Source organism: Manis javanica, chromosome 6, assembly GCF_040802235.1.
Source record: "Manis javanica isolate MJ-LG chromosome 6, MJ_LKY, whole genome shotgun sequence".
Lineage (NCBI taxonomy): Eukaryota > Metazoa > Chordata > Mammalia > Pholidota > Manidae > Manis > Manis javanica.
The window spans coordinates 133,071,215-133,090,234 of record NC_133161.1 but is presented as its reverse complement, the minus strand read 5'-3'; the positions used below and the strand labels follow the sequence as shown (position 1 = coordinate 133,090,234).

The window sequence follows — 19,020 nt, the reverse complement described above, 5'->3', positions numbered from 1 at the left end:
GGCTCCTCAGGGTGAGGAGCCGCCCCTCCCCAGGTTGCTGCACCCCTACACCCAGGGTGAGCTGGTGGACATGAGCATCTGCTATACGCAGAAGCCATGGGAATCTCTGCCTACATGGCTTTTAAGTCTCTGGGACACAGGGGTGGAAAACATTGTTCTGCCGGGTTCTGAAATGAGCAGACTGACTTCCCTGATGGCTCACCCTTTGCTCCGGCAGCAGTTGCAAAGTGCCCGTCACACCTCAGGTAGTCAGACACTTCTGGAATGGCTGACAGCTGCCATCAGAGCAGTTTGGCCTAATCAGGGTGATTTACCATATTTACCCACTAGCTGGAAAACGTATGTAGAGCTCCAACAGGTATTGGGGAAATTGGGCACGAAAAAATATCATCTATACTATGGACTCCCAGGGCCCCGATGAGGAGTTGTTCACCATAGGAATGAGAAAGCTGATGTTCCATGCAGCTCCCCCATCTCTGTTTGGGTCCTTAGTGACTATTCTTGCCCCCCATATAGGGCAATGCATAAGTGAGGCTACTCGTACTTCAGCAGATCTGGGGGAGGTTGGAACAATACGGGCACAGAGGGAAGTATGGGCTACAACTGAAAAGAGGTTCAAAAGACCCTGTGAAGGTCTTGAGGACCCAGATGTGGGTCAGTTTAATAAAGACTGGGGTAGTAAAAGAAAAACTCAATGGGCAGCCCAATAGACTCTTGTTAGAACTGTGGCGCCAATTAAAGCCAGAGCAGCAGTTCCAGCCACTGAGGCCCAGGACATGGAAACCAGAGTCAAGGCCCTCATGCCCAGCCTGTGTCCCTACAAAACTTCCTAGGGGACAGTACGCAGGATTCTCCTGGGCCCCCATCCCCACAGGAGGATGATTGGGCATCACGGTTCGACTGAGGCGGGGGGGTGTCAAGGATCCCACCTTAGGGAACATGGTGGGGGACTGGAGGCCACATGTAGAATTAACAATTCATTGGTCCCCTGTGAATGTACAACGTGTCCTGGCACTGGTAGACACTAGGGCTGAGTGTTCTTTGACTTATGGCTACCCTGAGCATTTTCCTGGGACCCCTGCTGTGGTAGATGGCTATGGGGTAAGACAATTAGAGTGAGGAGAGCCCAAATCCCATGGGGTTAGGGTGTTTACCCCCAAAGGAGTATATTGTGTACATTTCTCCCATCCCTGAATATATTTTAGGGATAGATATCCTGCAGGGCCTGTGGTTACAGACCCCTGAAGGTGAGTTCATACTGAGAGTAAGTGTGGTAAAGGCAGTTCTGAGGGGGTATGCTAAGCACCCACCTGTACCTCTGCCTGTACTTTGGGTGACAAATACTAAACAGCATAATTTGCCTGGGGGTCACAAGGAAACTGGAGAAACTCTACAGGAGGTGGAGAAGGTGGGCCTCATAAAGCCCATTCAGAGTTCTTTTAATTCTCATGTGTGGCCAGTGAAAAGCCAGACAGCTCCTAGTGTATAAGCATGGATTACAGGGAACTGAATAAAGTCACACCCCCTTTGCAGGCTGCTGTCCCCTCTATAGCAGCCATTCTGGACACCCTCAACCATGAGCTGGGAATGTATCATTATGTAGTAGACCTTGCTAATGCTTTCTTCTCTATTGACATAGCACAGGAAAGCCAGGAACAGTTTGTCTTCACGTGGGAAGGCTGGCAGTGGACACTCACTGTCCTTCCACTCTCCTACCATCTGTCATGGACTTGTAGCCCAAGACTTGGCCACATGGGGGAAATCACAAATGGTAAGGTTGTATCACTACATCTGATTCTCTTGCAGATTTAGAAGGGGCAGTTCCTAGACCGCTGCAACATCTAGAAAAGAATGGGCTGTGGACAGCACCAAGGTTCAGGGACCTGGTTTGTTGTCTCGTCGGGTAAAACTAAAGTTTTTCCTGAAGCAATCATAGACAAGGTCCAGGCTTTCCCTAACCCTACCACTGGTTCAGTATTACAAGAGTTTTTAGATCTTTTGGGCTACTGGAGAGTGTTTATCCCGCACTTGGTACCAATTCTGAAGCCCTTATACCAGTTGACACAAGAGGGCATCAGGTGGGACTGGGGTGAGACATGTGCAGCTGCTTTTACTGCTGCTAAGCGAGCAGTCAAGGTCATGCAGGGCTTGAGTGTAATGGAGTCATCAAGGCCCTGTGAGCTAGAGGTTTATGTAACTGAAGATGGTTGTGGATGGGGCATTTGGCAGCAGCTTGAATGGACACGCCGACCTATTGGATTCTGGTCACAACTATGGAAAGGAGCAGAGGTCTAGTACACTTTGATAGAGAAGCAACTGGCTGCTGTGTACCACACCTTGCTGGCTATGGTGCCCATCACAGGAACAGCTTTGACCAAGGTAATAACCACCTATACTATTATGGGGTAGGTATGAGACTGGACCCAAAGGCCATGAAGTGGCATGGCACAGATGCCTACACTGGCTATGGCCAAATGGGGCACATATTTAAAGCAGCATAGTGCCCTCTCTCCTAGCCCCTTCAGTGAAGAACTCCAATGCTTATCGGGGACAGTGATGTATACCAAAGGAAAGCAGGAAGAACTTGCTTTTGAGCCATTGGTAGTTGAGAATTCTTATGAAGACAGAAAAGCCTCTATACCTGAAGATGCATGGTATACAGATGGCTCCAGTTGTGGGCAGCCCTCAAAGTGGAGGGCTGTGGCTTTCCATCTTAAGACTGAGACAATGTGGATGGAGGATGGAGAGGGTAAGATCAGTCGTTAGACTGAGCATTTGGCAGTATGGCTCATGATCCCCCAGGAGCCCTCCCCTATAGCTGTCTGCACTGACAGCTGGGCCATCTATCAGGGCTTGACCCTGTGGCTTCCTACATGGTACCATGCCAACTGGATGGTTAGTCACCAGTTCCTTTGGGGGCAAGAGTTGTAGCAAGACCTATAGGCCTCTGGTCAGATTAAGACTGTTACCATATATCATGTGACTGACCATTTGCCTTTGGCATCCCCAGGGAATGATGAAGCAGACATATTGGCACAGGTGCACTGGCTGGAAGGAAAGCCTGCCTCTGACATCAGTGTTTGTTGCATGCGGAAAAAAAGACAATGTGGGCTGTAGCCCATCGGTGGGGCTTGCCACTGACCTTTGAAGAAGTCAGCAGAGCCGGAAGGAGTGCCTTGTGTGTTTTAAGGCGCACTTACACCATGTCCCACAGCAACAAGGGACAATAGTAAAGGGGCCGATACTCCTTGTCAGGTTACAGATACACTATATTGGGCCTCTGCCTATATCGGAAGGATATTGGTGTGCCATGACATATGTGGACACGGCCACTGGACTATTGGTTGCTTTTCCTGCACATCATACAGACCAGCAAACCACCAAAAGGAGCTTAGAGCATCTCTTTGCAGCCTCTGGCGGGCTGCAGGTGATTGAGAGCATGTTCAAGGCACCCACTTTACTGGACATGCATTACAATTATGGGGCAGCAATTAGGAATAAAGTAGCAGTTTCATGTACCATATAACCCTACCAGGGCAGGCATGATAGAGAGATGCTTTCTTCTCTATTGACATAGCAATATGTCAAAATATGTCAATATGTCAAAAATCATTCAACAATAATTTGTTGAAATCTGGCCTGAATTCAGACACCAATAGTGGTCAGTTCGCTTATGGACAATGCTATGGAGTTTGAATGAGTTGCCCCAAGAAGGAGCCTTGAGCCCTGCAGATATGCTCACACACCTTGCTGCCTCTCCTATACAACTGTATGTGCAAACCAAAGAAGAACTGTTGAAGTCAGGATATGATCAGCAGAGCAACATCCTGCTGCCAGCCCCTACTGCATTAAACCCTGGAGACACTGTTGAGTGGACATGGCCCTGGACATTTCAACACATGGACCAGCAATGGCTGACTCTTCTGGCACCTTGGAGGAAAGGCCTGGAAGCTGGCCTCATGTGTATTCCTGGAGTAATAGCAGAGTTGCCCCCAAAGATCATGGTAGTGTATGCAAAACATCCAGGAGGTAGTTTTGTTTTATCTTTATGGCCAGTGCATGTACCTCCTGTAGCCCTATATATGGACCCATCTGTAACTCGCACAGACGGGATGGTGAAAGTCTCATATACTAGATCAGGACAAGATACCATTCCTGCCACTGTCCTATCACAGGAGCACTCTCTTGCATGTATCCTACCTGATGGGCAAGATTTGCCTATGCTGGTGTCTTAAAAATAAGATACATGTCATTAAAACATGTATCTAATCACTCTTAAGGTTATTTTCTTCTATAGTCCTTGTGGCCTGGATGGGCCCCCTGTCTGCAGCTGCTGCGTGATGACTGCTCTGGACTCTCTACCTCTTCAGCTACTGCCTGTGGAAGGGACGAGCTATGGACTTAATCTGCATAGGACTTTGAACCTAGCTGAATCCTCTGGCTTGAGGATTATCATAATTTTATTGCTGTTGCTATTGTATGCCATTAGTCTGGTTACAATGCTCCAGTTTTCTCACCCAGGGGCCATTGCAGAAGAGGGGGGACGAGTAGATTGTAAGGCGAGATTTCTGGAGGGGTGGCCTGTGGGTAAAATTGCATCTCCATATCAACAGGTGTTTCTAAGGGGTGGAGAGAAGTAGGTCATCTCCATATCAATGGGTAATCACCTGGGCAACCAAGGTAATCTGAATCTGAGAGGTTGGGAGGAGTATTTGCTTGCTTCTGCTGAGGCAGGAGAGAGAGATGCCAGATGCCTTTTGTAAGCGATAAAAGGGTTTTTAACTTTGTTTCTCCCTTTAACTGACTTTGGTTTCAGCTAGGCATCTTGCCTCAGGATTTCCTCTCCCCAGAGTTAACACTTGTTCATTTCTTTTGGTCTCAGTTTCATTATTGGTCCTCCATTGGTAGGAAATTAAACTTGGTCTTTATCTCCTGTTAATCTGCCTCATGTCAATTTGATTCTTAGACCAGCCAGAAGCACTTTGAGGGGCAGAGGAAAACACTTCCTCAGTCACAGTCAAGCCCAGGATAAAAGGAAGGGAATCAGATAGAGCAGGCACCTACAGAGCCAGCAGTCTCATTCTATTTCTATGCTATTAAAAAATTTCTTTTGATAGTCAAATGTACATCCATTTACATTAGAATAAATAAGAGGTATATCTTCCTGTGAAAATACATTAGCAATGTCCTTGGAGTAAGGCTGCGGAATTGTGCTGAAATGTAGATCGTCATTAGGATTAAACACAGCTGAAATGACTTAGTACATATTTCTTACCAAGGGCCACCCAGAATCATGGACCCTCTCTTCTTTAGATTACAATAAATGTTAATGATATAGATTTGTAATTCTTGTTTTTTTCTCCCATAGGTATCATTGTTCTGGACAAGTATTTCTCCTAGTTTCTAGAGGGACACAGGAGAGTCAAGTACGGACTTTATAATGTTGGACTTCATAACTGTTTTGCACTCTTTTTTAGGAACTCAGATCCTGCTAAAAACACAGTTTTTTTGCTCAGGTATTTGAGCCTGCAATTAAACTTTTGAAGTATGGTCTTTGGAGGATTCTGTGTTTCTTTTCTTCTTCCCTTTTAGTATTGATTTTTCTCCTTTCATTTGTTGATGCTACTTCTTTTCTTGTTGCTGGGGATTTGTTAGAGCCACATCTGTACATGATTTCTTATTTATGTTTGTTTTGTACATGAGCATCAGATGTTTCCACTTATAGCTCCCCAATCAGTCAGAGTTCTGTGGTAGTCAGAGCCTTCGCTCAGGCAGAATGAGGAATCCTTCCCCTCCCCCTCTCACAATGCAGGCTCGTCGGAGAAAACAGGTCCGACTGCCTTGCAGTGGTGGTGATTGAATGTTTACTGTATTAAAAAATAAAATGGCATAAGCATACAGCACTGTGGATAAAGTGAAGGTTCCTATGGCCAGGATTCTCACCTGGCCCTGGTCAGCTAGCTCACTACACACATGTGGGCAATATGTTGTTATTGACTCTATATAAAGAGCTCCACCCAGTGCTCTGGGCGATACGGTGGCAAGGCTGCAAGGGTGCCGAAGAGCAGAGGTTGGAGTGGTGACAGCACCAAGGACAGAGACTGAGATCACTAGGGCGGGTAGCAAGGCCCAGAGGCAGAGACCAGCTTGCTGAATGCAGACTCACTCTGAATGGACAGGATTCTAGTGATTGACCTGCCACCATGGAAATAAATTTGGGTATAACCCTTTCACCCCAAGAATGCTCTACTGTCATTTCTTTGGTCTCATGAATCCATAGTGAACTTGCTCGGGGCTGAAACCCATTGGCAAGACAAGTATTAAATTGCCAATGCTGGGAGCTGTGGGCATCAGGGGGATTAACTGAATTTTATAAGTTGACCATAGGAAATTGAAAAAGTTTGTAAATGTTCCCATGTGAGATCATGTCTTTGAACAGAAGGAACTACTCCAGGTATTCCATGAGAGCATGTCCTCATTTTCGTAACAAATCATACTTCTATTTTAAAGGTACAATGCCACCTATAAGGAATATGCTCCCTGTGGTAAACACAATTCATACAATTCTGAAAAGGTGATGGATGATGGTTTGTACTGCAGCATAGTACATATTCACACACCTTTCCACTCACCTTGGAAAACAGCAGCCATTCCTGAGCTATTCCAAGCAAGCTCATCGTGAGAGATTCTCTGCTTTGCCTGTGTGTTTTGGGAGGGTGGGGGAAGTTGTCATTTCCCTGAAGTCATGAGATCATTGGGTGCACCTGTGCTCTGCAAGCATCTTCCCAGCCTACCAGTGAGTTCTGTGAAGACTGCAAGAGTAGGACATTGTGACTACAGCAGATCTGGGGGGAACACGGAGTATTGTGAGTATGACACACTATCGACCCTGACACAATATTGGGATTGATTTAGAAGATCCAAATTCTTGTCCTTACTCTAGTTTTTCTCTGCTGTGTGATTTGGGCAAATCACAAAAGTTCTCTGTCTTCATTTCCTATAAAATTGTAATAACAACACCTCTTCTTTTTTTCCAGAGTAATGGTGAAAACCAAATTAAATCACACCAACAAAAAATTTATGAAGTCCTCGGCAAATGTCAGGCAGGACTGTTACTGAGCAAAGTTGGTAAATGATTCAATCCACATATTCTATCCTTGTCTTGTCCTCACACAAACAGCACTGAGCAATTGATGCTGCTTAGTGGGACCATAGCATGCTAAAGACAAAAATAAGCAGGATCAGAACTTCTTGGGCTGTGGTTCTTGTCTACTAAAGTACAGTTGGTGCAGTGCTAAACAGTCTGCAAGCTCTCTTACTTGCATTGTCTTATCTTATCAACCTCAAGGCATAAATACTACTTTCTCCATTTTATAGACATGGCAACTGCTATTGAGGCAGGTTAAGTAGCTTGCACAGTCACACCACTGGTTCTTAGATGAATTTAAGAATTTAAGGGGAAGATTTAATCTGATCTAACACTATCACATAAAGATACCAACTGTCTACGTGACCCTTCTATGTATTCAACGTATATTTATTTAGCACCAACTGTGTGCACAACACTCTTTTAGTCACTCAGGATGCACCAGTGGCTAACAGCCAAATCTTCTGCTTTCATGAAGCTCATCTTCTGGAAGCAGGTGGCTGGCCATAAACAAACACATAGCTATGCAATGTGTCAAACATCAGTAAATAAGTGCTGAGAAAAATCAAGCATGGTAAGGAGAACAAAGAGGGATAGGATGGATGAAGATGCTATTATTCTATACAGGAGGAAGCTCTGAACCAGGAATGGCTGTGTGCAGAAACCAGAGTTGAGCTCAGGGACTGAGTTGCGCAAATATTTTAAGGAAGGGTATTTTTAGCAGAGGAAACAGCAAGCACAAACAGATGTGCAGCCCTTAAGTGGAACCTAGCAGGCCTGTTCCAGGACCACCAACAAGGGCAAGGTGATCAAAGTGTGTCAACTGACCAAAGAGGACTATCGTAGGTACAAATGAGATTGCTTACACAGTGGTAAAATGGATTAGGTTAGTTCTTATGGGCCTAAGGATTTATTGTGAATGAGTTGAAACTGATTCATGGATCTCTGGAGTTACTTGCTTTTTCATTTGAGCAGGTGGGATATCAGTTCCACTCCATCTTAACAATTTTAACCTGGGTATGTTTAATAGTTTTCCTAAATACTTTCACCTTCAATCTTAGAGTGAGGATAGGGAGGAAAATTTTTTTTCAGTTCTAAGTGGGAGGTCTAAATTGGATTGCATGCGTTTCATCTAAAATCTTGTATTTAGCTCTCCCTTTTAGTGAAATAATCCTCCCAAGAGGCATCCTCACTAATAAAGAAAGTCTGAAGTCCCTACTGGAAAACTCCCCTCCCCTGAGGATCCGCTTCTCTTGGAACGGAAATAAGGCTTTCTCGCCCCAGCGGTTATAGATGACTGTGCACACCTTATCCCAGCACACCAATCAGGTGGCACTTAACATATTCCCCAGACATCTTGAGAAATTAGATCAATCTCCCTTTGCCCATTAAAAGGCTCATAAACAGTTGCAACATCAAATTAGTGCTGGTAGATTTCTCCAACTTGGAACATGTTAAAATTCACAGTTGGATAAAAAGAATCAATTAGGGCCAGACAGGGTGTTAAAAGTTAAACAATTTGTCTACCTTATGATTCCACACTGTGGAAAGGGTGCGTGCGCATGTGTGTGTGTTTATAATTCAGTTCAGATTCAAAATTGCTCATGTGTACAGTCTGTATAATTCAATCCATGATTGAAGCAGAAACTACCCACAGAGTATTGTTTGGAAGAGTCAGAAAAGGCTTGTATTTGTAACTTTGTAATTTGTAATTAAGCATATTGTAGCTTTCCTATCTCCTAAACCTGGGCCTGCTGAGTTTAAATTTATATGGAGGTGGGCAATTATTCAGCAAACAGACTCTCCATCCAAATAATAATAATCAAGCTGAAAACATCAGACCTAGCTACATGCCTCTGCTCCTAAACTCATTAGGCAACAGACAATTCTCCAGCATTTTTTTCCTACTTCTAACATTCTTTCTAACTGTAGGCAAAAAAGAATGCTAAAGGAGATAACGAGTAGAGGTTATTAACCTAAGATCATAACCTCCTAAGGTGTCTGAAGAGAATTCAGGGAGGCTTATCAATTTCAATGGGGCGGGATTTACATCTTTATTTCCACTGTTGTCTAATTGCAGTGTAGCATATTCTTTATATGTGAATATAGGGAAACTACCACAGTCGTGAGAGCAGTGCCTGTGGCTTTATCACTGAGAGAAAGCACAGTTATTTTCATATCAGATTATACTTGTTGTCAATATCCTTTCCCACTGGACATTTCTTCAAATTTATGTCGGACTCACTGCTAGAGTTTATTTAGTACATTAGTCATGAAGTGCATGCTACATCACATTTGAAAATGATTTGATAACTGCATTCTTATACAATCAGTTTCCTTGGCCATCCTATGTGTATGTCAAAGGTTGTCTAGAGCTTAAAAAATGACAAGGAACCCTAGGTCTCAAGAAACATGGGGCTGCCATTCCTGAGACTATGCTGGTGACTCCACCCAAAGGGACTTCCCCTGCCTTCCTTCACTGTGTCTAAATGTCTACCAATAAGAGAGTTCACTTCGAATATGATATTTATTCCATGCACATAATTAACAGCACACGACATTAACTCATAACATAAAAGGAAACGAAGAATATAGTTGGTTATCAAGTAGTTATTATCCCTAACACTTTGCTAAGTATTTTACTTAAAATTTCATTTAATCTCCAAAAAGCCATGAGTGTGTCCTATTATTATCCCCATTTGATCGATAAGGATACTGAGGCTTTGCCCAGGAATACCCAACTAGATCCTTTTGGGAAGGAACGATGGGGAAAAGGTATCTAGACTGAAAGTTTTCCAAGTGTGATCTGCAGACCCCTGTGAGTTCCCTGCGACTTTTCAGAGGGTCTGTGAGGTCAGAAGTGTTCTGAGAACAATTCTATGACAGCATTTGCCTTTTCCATTGGGTTAGCATTTGCACCAAACTGCAAAAGCAACGGTAGGTACAACTTCTGTGCCTTGGCATAAAACCAAAGTGGTGTAGTGATTGTTTCTCATTGCATGCCTCACCACCATGCCTGCACAGAAAAAAGAAACAAAGAAACAAAGAAAATGCCTGTTTCACTGAAGAATGTCCTGATGAAAGAGTGAAACTTAATAATTTCATTATGTCTTGAACTTTCTTTATATTTTTAATATTCTGTGTGACAGAATAGGAAGCATATATACAGCAATTCTGCATACCAAAGAATGATGACTGTCTAGAGGTAGGGGGTGACAAGCTTTGGTCTGAGCTTACATCTGGTCCACAAAGCCTGAAATATTTCCTCTCTGGCCCTTACCAAAAAAAAAAAAAACTGTGAACAGGAGGGAAGCAACTGTGGGATCACTTGAATTGTGAGTTGAATTCATTGCATTTTTCAAGACACACTATTTTTCCTTGAATGAACTAAAGGCGAACTATAGTTCTTCAAACTGGTACCTCACAGATGCTTTCTCAAAAATGAATGAAGTGTCACTTCAAGAAAACAATTGGTAATATTATTGCCAGTGATACAATCTGAGCTTTCATGGGCAAAATGAGGGTTTTGGAAAACTTGAATTTGTCACCATAAGCTTGACAACTTCCAAATATTTAAAGACTTTTCAGAAGAGATGGGTGGCCTTATTAAATGAGTGTTATTTTTTATTTTGTGTAATGACGTGTCAATACTTGGGAGATCTGCATAAACTTGGGGAATCAATATTTTCCAAAAGACCATATGATTTTACAAAATTGAGCATGGTAAAAAATCCCAGTGCAAGAGAAATCAATGGATGATAATGAGATGAAATTTACGTATCATAAAATTCACCCTAAGTGTACAATTCAGAAGAGTATTTAAGTATGTATGCAGAGTTGGACAATTACCACCAGGACCTAATTTTGGGACATTTCTATCACCCCAGAATAAAGTTCCTTTCCCACTTAAGTGGCTTTCCATTCACACCTCCAATGCCAAGCATCCACTAAACTACACTCTGTCTTTATAGAGTTGCCTTCTTTGGATATCTCACATAAAGAGATTATAAGCTCTGTGCTTTTTTGTGACTGCTTTCTTTCACTAACTGCAGTGTTTTCAAGGTTCAAACATATTGTAGTATCATGTATCAGTACTCCATTCTTTCATATTGGCCAATAGCATTCCACTATAGGGATAGACCACATTCTGTTTTCCCAGGTTTCCATTTGGGGGTTACTGTGAAAAATATTGCTACGAACATTTGCACACTGACCTGTGTATGAGATACACTTTCATTGCTCCAGAATCAACACAGAGTAAAACTGCTGCTCATACAGTAACTCTGTATTTAACAGTTTGAGAAATGGCCCAAGTGACTGCATAATTTTACCTCCTCACCAGTAATAAATGAGGGTTCCAGTTTTCCCACATGCTTTCCAATGCTTGGTACTGTCCAACTTTCTATAGCCATACCAGTGGGTGTGAAGTGCTACCTCATAGTAATATGGATTTACTTCTCCCACCACTGATAATGTATAGCATTTTCCATGCCCTTATGCACCATTACATATCTTCTGTGGAGAAAAGTCTATTCAAATTCCTTATGTACTTTTTAAAACCACTTATTCTGACATATTTACATGTTCATAGGAAGTTTCAAAAATTGTACAAAGACCCATGGATTTCAATGTAACAGCATCAGACAATTTAATTGATGTGGTTTCAGACTTCACACTGCAACTCTCCTTTCAGAATTTACCACTCGGTGAGTTTTGGTATAATATCAAAGAAGAAATTCCATACTTAATCTTAAAAGTCTGTAAAAATACTTCTTTCTTTTCCAAATACAATATTTTTGAAGCCAGATTATCTTTACATACTTCAAACAAAATGATATATTTCTTGAAAGATTGAATGCAGAAACAGATACGGGAATGCAGATGTTTGCTAAGAAATTTTTTAAAATGCCAGGTCACTTCTCATTAATTTTATTGAGGAGAAATACAGCTAGTTTTCCCTGAGATGTGTTCATTTTAAATGAATGAATAACTATTCATTTTTTTCTCAGTTTTCTAATACAGAAATACAGATATAACCCACATGAACAAAAGCTCTTTGAAATCTTCCTCATCTTGAGGATGTAAAGGGGAAGGGGTCCTGAGACCAAAAGAAGTGTTGAAATTGCTGATCTAAGCCCCTGGGAAGAGAAAGTGAGTGAGTGCCGAACCTCGAACCTCGGGGAGATGAGGCCAGCACTGCCCTCCCTAGGGGAGAGCATGGTTGTCTGAAGGGAGACAGAGGGGAGGCACTACAGGTTTCCTTACATTTACATATACACATGCATGCAAACAGCCACCCACTGACAGGAGGCTAGGAAGGAAGGGCTCATGAGAGTTTTCTGTTTACTAAAAGCAGTGTTCTGCACAGCCCGAAAGTTCAGGTCCAAACTTAACCCCATACAACCCTTAAGTCTCAGAGCTTCTTACTGAAATGCCATGCCAGGGCCCTTCTCTGGCTATTCTGATTCCCCTGCCTGTGAAGTCAGGACCCCAGGTTTCCCTCTGCTCTTCCACAGTGGCCCCAGCCCCTGAGCCTTCTTTTTCCTTCCAAACATCTGCACAGCCTCCTCCTGTCTGGCTGCAGGCACATGCAGCCCCCTCAGCATCCCTCTCTCGCTCTTCATGAAAGAGAGCGTAGGTGCCCTTGAAAATGATGACATATTGCCAAACACTGCCGCAAAATAGTGAAGGGCAGCAAGAGGAACCCGCACAGAAAGGAGGCTGGGAGCCTCCCCACAGGGCTGGTGAGGCCCCACCCGACCCGGACGGATCTCCTGCACGTATAGGATACACAAGAATAGAAGAGTGTTGGCTCCGGCCTTGGAAATCGAAAAAGTCCTGACTCTGCCAGCTTCATTTAGCCTTTCGAAGTCCCATTTTCTCATCTACAATATGTGGTTTATGAGTTCTGCTAATATTCATTGAAGAAATACAAATCTAAGTGTCTTTAAATATAAAACTTAATGTAAGTTATTGTTATTAAATCTAAAAGCATGTTTCATACCTAACTCAATGGATCATTGTATTTCATAAATAACATAAGTGTATTTCACTGTGGGGTAACACGGCATAGAAATGCAAAGGATTCTGAGTATTACTGTTAACATCTATAATAATAATGAGTATTATTGTTAACATATATACTTGGAAATCAAAAGACAGCATTCTATATCCTCTTCATTCTCTGATCCAAGGACACTTGACTTTGATGAATTTAAATACTGAATATATTCCTTTTTTCCACTAATGGATTGGATTTTTATCTGAAACATGAATGTTTACTTTCTTCATTTCATTTCACATTTGCTCAGAACCACAATAGAAAAAAAAATCAAAGCAGCTGAAATTCCTGTGATTTAAAATAATAGTGATAATGATGGTGATGAATGAAAGTTCTATCAGCACCAAGGAATGGCAGGCTGAAGGAGGTAGAGGAAGGGCAACACTTCAGTGCAGCCACAACACAGCAAACAGACCTCGTATGCTGTGCTGCATTTCTCCATATGCCCCAGCAGTAAGCATTAAGGACTCAAGGTCACAGATTCTCAGAGACGTGACTTCTCAAGGGAAAACCTTAGGTCATCATGCCTTAAATATGGGTGACTATATTTGGAAGAAAACATTTAACTTATTTCAATTGTCTCTTCTGTGCATAGGAAGAGAATCAATTTCTAAGTTAACTCGGTCCCAAGCCATCTACAGCTGTATAGATTAGATTTCATATCCTGAAATGCATTTTTCAGGAATGCAGGAACTGGTTTGGACTTTGGTTATGAGCGAAATCTTCTCTGTCCAACAAGGCTTCCCGGTAGCATCTGTGTCTCCCGGAAGAGCCACGGTGAAGTTGAGCAAGTCAGCATTTGACAGTCACAGACGACACCTACTTTGCCCAAAAGAAATTTCCGGAACACACAGGAAATTCTCACGGTAAGGGTCAGAAACAGGCTGACTTTTTGTAAGAGCTGAGCATGACAGAAGACAACAAAAAATATTATCAACTTCCTAATTAGCCTTTACATTTCAGAGACAGTTTTCAGCAGTGTATTTCCAGCATTGCATATGCCCTCAATTTTGTAAAGCTTGCTGTTTCCAGCACACACAACGATAGGACCAGTGTTGGCTCTGGTCTTGGAGATCTGAAAAGTCCTGACTTTGAAATCTAAAAAACCTACCCATTTCCCCCATTCTCTCAGCAGTACTATGAGCTCAGCTATACATAAATGTGTATCTCAGCTTCCTTTTCATTTTCTGCTTTCCATTCATTAAAAGAAAAAAAAACAGGGAAAAGTGCAATAAGGCATTTAAATAATTGTACCAACAAACATCATTATACAAGGACAGAAGACTTGCTGAAACTGGACTGTCGGCCTCCAGACAATGCTTCATAAGATCCCTTAAAAGGGATTGCACTCACTCAGAAAACTCTGAATGTGCAAAGAAGTTTAGGGGAGATGAAACCGTGTGAGTAAACATTTTTGAAAAGCAAAATGTATGGCAGGTGGTTTGCCAGGACTGTCTATTGATATCATTCTATTTTAGAGACCTTAATACCTTGCAGATGATCACAGGATCCCCGACATTTCTGAACCTGCTGCAGAGCAAAGGCCTGTAAGAGCCAGTTTTCATCTCAAAACTTGACTTTCACTGAAAGTTCACTGATCCATGTCCCACTTGCCTTACTCAGTAACTGATTTTTAAGTGGAACACCATTTGACGTGACTTTTTAAAAAGGGTGTTCTTGAGTCATTTTATAAAGGCAAAATATGATAACCTTATTAAATTACCTGCCCTTGTAGACTGGGTAATGTAACAGGCCTGTCCCCTGAAGGGCTGTATTGAGACAAGATGCATGGTGAAAGCAACGGCAATCTATTGTGTCCGGCTTCAAGGTGAGTCTGACAAGAGGAAAACTTTCCCTTTCAAAGCCTCTTGAGGAAGAAGGTCTCTTCAACCAGAGGGACTGAAGCAGGAGAGGCAAAGCTTAGGGATATTTTTAGTATCTGGGGGTTAATTTTAATAAAAAGCACTTTGAACTCTTCAGGACATTGAAAGACCCGAGATTCGCATCATAACTTCACAGGTGAGTGTCATTGTCCCACACATTAGATTTCATAGCCATTTCCTCCACCAACTTTGAAATTTGACCATCAGAATAATAGAAGGCATTCAAAAGTATTTTTTTAACTCTCTGAGGTAGTAAGCAAATTTTTTTTTTCTAACAGGCCACAGAAAATCCAAGTCCTAAGGAAGTTGGAGAAAGTGTAACTAATACATCTGCACAAACCAGGGACTTGCCAGGAAGTTCGTAGGCTTTTTCATTTACTGGACTATTTAATGCTGACGATGGTCCCCTAAGAGGGATATTTTTATTCCCTCTTTTACAGATCAAGAAATCAAAGCTCAAAATGTGAGCTATCTTGTATAACTTACTTAAGTTAAATCTAACAATTTATAAACTGCAATGCCCAGGATGTTTTACAACAAGGCCCTTACTTGGGAAAATGAGGTCTAAGGTAAAAACAATGGTGTTTAGAGCTAGGCATACAGTTTCAGTTCTGGGCTTCTTTATTTTCTAGCTGAGGGGCACCAGGTGAGTCACATCTGAACTTCAGTTTCCTTGGCTAAAAAATAGGAAAATAATTCCTGTCTGTTAAGGTTGTAATGAGTCCTCAAGAAAACTATGTATTGCTATCCACATACATGTGCATATATACACAAATACAAGGATTCCCATACCTACATACCTATACAGGTTTGTATATGTGCATATCACAGAATCTGGCACAGAGAAGGCGATTCAGTCATTGAACTACTTCATTAATTTTATTCTCTCCCTAAACTAGCTAAATTGGTTTGGAAAATGAGTTTACTCCTACTGGATGCTGACATGTATTTAGCCTTTAATTTTTTTTTCTTGAAATCATCTCTTCAAATTAAATGATATTAACCTGAATATACTCTTAACTTGGATCAATAATCATTTCCATTTTCATATGTTTACCAACTTTGCAACTTAGAATGCAAAGCAAAGATGGCCAGGGAACTAGAACAATCTAGTTTTTAAATAACTGGCAAAGGGGCATGATGATTTCAGAAAAAAATACCATGCCTCTGAGAAATAACTTTTTCTGTGTGCTATAGTACTTTTCATTATTAGTATTTTTTGAAGCAGCCAACTATTTTTAGGACTTATCCATGTAAGCTGTTTGTTTGTCTATATTCGAACCACAGATGGAAACAGGATTGGCTATTTGGGCTCATCTTCTGTTCCCAGCTTAGCTTTGTTTCGAAATATTCCCTGGTGTCTGGGTTTCCTACTAGTGAAAGTAATGCAGTGAATTTCTCAGAGTCGCACAGGGCTTGGGAGGTGAGGATCACAAAGATCATCACATCTAACTCCTTTACTTACACATAAAGAAAGTGAGAATAGGAACACTACAATGGCTTCTCAAAGGTCAAATTGCTAGTTGGGATAAATCCAGGATTAAACACATGCCAAGTTGAGGGCTCTTTTTCCATTGGTTGTGGTCAAGTATTCTAGCTTAGGACAGAGAGAGCTGGAGAGGAGAGCGGGCTGGGAGAGAATTTCAGACATGGCGATACTGTAACTTCAAAGCATATTAAGATTTTCATGGGGTCCATCTCCCAGGCTATGCCAACCTTTCCCAGCTTTCAATCCTGGCAGCTCCAGAAAAAAAAACAACCCTTGACTGCTAACTCTTCCTGAAAGCTTTTCTCTTTGGATTAAAATATTTCAAATCCTTAGACACAAGTGTGACCTAAAATTTCCAGGGTATTCTTTCATAAAAGAAGATTATTAATCATAAAGCTAACCCTTTATGCAAAATCTTATCTTGCATGGTCACACTCAAGATATTTCTTTAAGGTGAAGAATGTATTTTCTCTGTAGAAAGCATTCCTTTTACTACTTCTAAGATGACTCTCATGATGACAATGTATGCACTTCTGTTGGAAGCAGAATCAGTGCCTGCTTCCCAGGACAGACCGTATAGATCAGACCCTTACTGCATGCAGTTAGGCTGCAAGGGGCATCATTTGGCCATCAATGTGTTTGCAGCAGGGAATCCTGAGTTCACTGAGCCCAACTCTGACATTCAGTCTGGCTGTGGGAATCAGATATACACTTGCATAAATTAATACACATGGGAGCTTGCAACAGAGGAACAAATGAACACACTCAGTGGAAAACAGAGATGGGCGGTGAGGGTATGGCAGAGCAGGTGGGTTCACATCTTTCCTGTTGAATTGGTTTTGGAGTCCGTAAAGAGAGAAGGGTGTTTGAATGAGTCACATTTATGAGACATTGTATAATGTTCTGACATGAGCAGTGTGCTCTGGGACTCCTGTGATAAAGTGGGGTAAAAGGTCCTTTCCCGTCTCCCCAGATGTCATCCTCACAGCACTGAGCAGGTTTCATTCTCTGACATCCCAGTCAACATTAGCAGAAAGTGACTCTGGGCACAGGAACAACCTGGCAACATGTAGAAGAGTCAACGAGATGGGCAGACAAAGGAACAGACACAGATCTGCTCCAGGGCAAACATATTCGCCTGCACCCGCACAGCGCTCAGGACGTGCGATGACCATACGCAGGCTCCAGTGGAACGTGGGCTTACTATAGTATCTGCAGGCTGGGCAGCCTGGGAATATGTGGATTTCATGTCCAAATACAGAAAATAAATAGCCAGTGGAATCGTCGACAACCCTTTTGTATTAAACAATAACAAAAGAACTTCAATTAACTAACAAGCTTGAGCAGATTCCACACTTTAGGCACCGTACATCTTTTAATTATACTTTTGTACATCCTGTCTAGTGATTTCTTTTTCCTGTACTTGTGCAAAAGTGAGCCTTAACCCCTCCATGTTCCCACATCTCAAGCTCTTCAAATCCCCATCATGTCCCTGCTTCCACAGAGCTGGCCTAAGTGCCCCCTATTGATGCTCCTTCCCTGTGTGTCCACTCCCTGTCCCTCCACCTGGACAGTGCCTGTGTCCCTCACCTTCTTCCACTTCCCCCTTTTTAGTCACTTCTATGCCCCTATCTCTTTTTTTCAGCTTTTACAGCTCCTAGATTTAAGCCTACTGACCACTGCAGGCATTGCCGACACCTGGTTCTTATTCATTGACAAAGAGAGAAGGGACCCTGGCCTCTAGGAGGTGTGCAATGTCATTTTTGAATTAGTTTGTTGTTAGTTGCACATGCTTGAGTTGGGAAACTTTCCAAGTCCGAGCAATGAAAGATGGCAGGAGCATCAGGAGATGGTGAATTCTCTGCCTTCAAGACATGGGTAGGTTGGTGGTTCAGGGAGAACCCTGTAAATAACACCAAAGAGTCAGAAACTGCCTCACAGCAATTATGCCATCACAGAAACAGCACTGGACTTGGAGTCAGAAAATGTGTTTAAGGCAAATCCGTCACCAATTTCCTGCGTAACTTCAGTCAAGTTCCTAAACACCCTGAGCCCCAGTTTGCCTGTCTATAAAATAAAGGTAGTGATGGCTATGTGTCCACCTCACAGGGCCCTGGTGATGCTTCGGATTATGCAAATAAAAGCCCTCTCACTGCAAAGCATTATGTAAAGATTAGGTCTGAAAATTCTCTGCTCTTGGTAGTCTATAAATTGCAGGATCCAATAAAAATTACAAGCAGGAATTCAATAAATTTGGATGAAATTATGACTCTGATTTAGGAGAGGGCAATGTACTTCAGAATAAAAGGAAAGACAGATGCATAAAATCACCAGTCACAGGTGAGGATGGACCACAGGTTTCCCACCTTATTTCAAAATGGTTCTCTAGTAAAAAAAAAACAACTATTTTCTAGTAAAAAGAAGAAAAACAACTATAGAA

At 42.2% G+C, this 19,020-nt stretch overlaps 1 protein-coding gene across 7 annotated transcripts in view; it reads right to left on the bottom strand.

The window, feature by feature from the left end:
* OPCML (opioid binding protein/cell adhesion molecule like) overlaps window positions 1-19,020 on the bottom strand; it is an 828,327-nt gene that overhangs the window by 414,140 nt on the left and 395,167 nt on the right. The gene's annotated exons all lie outside the window — the stretch shown is intronic.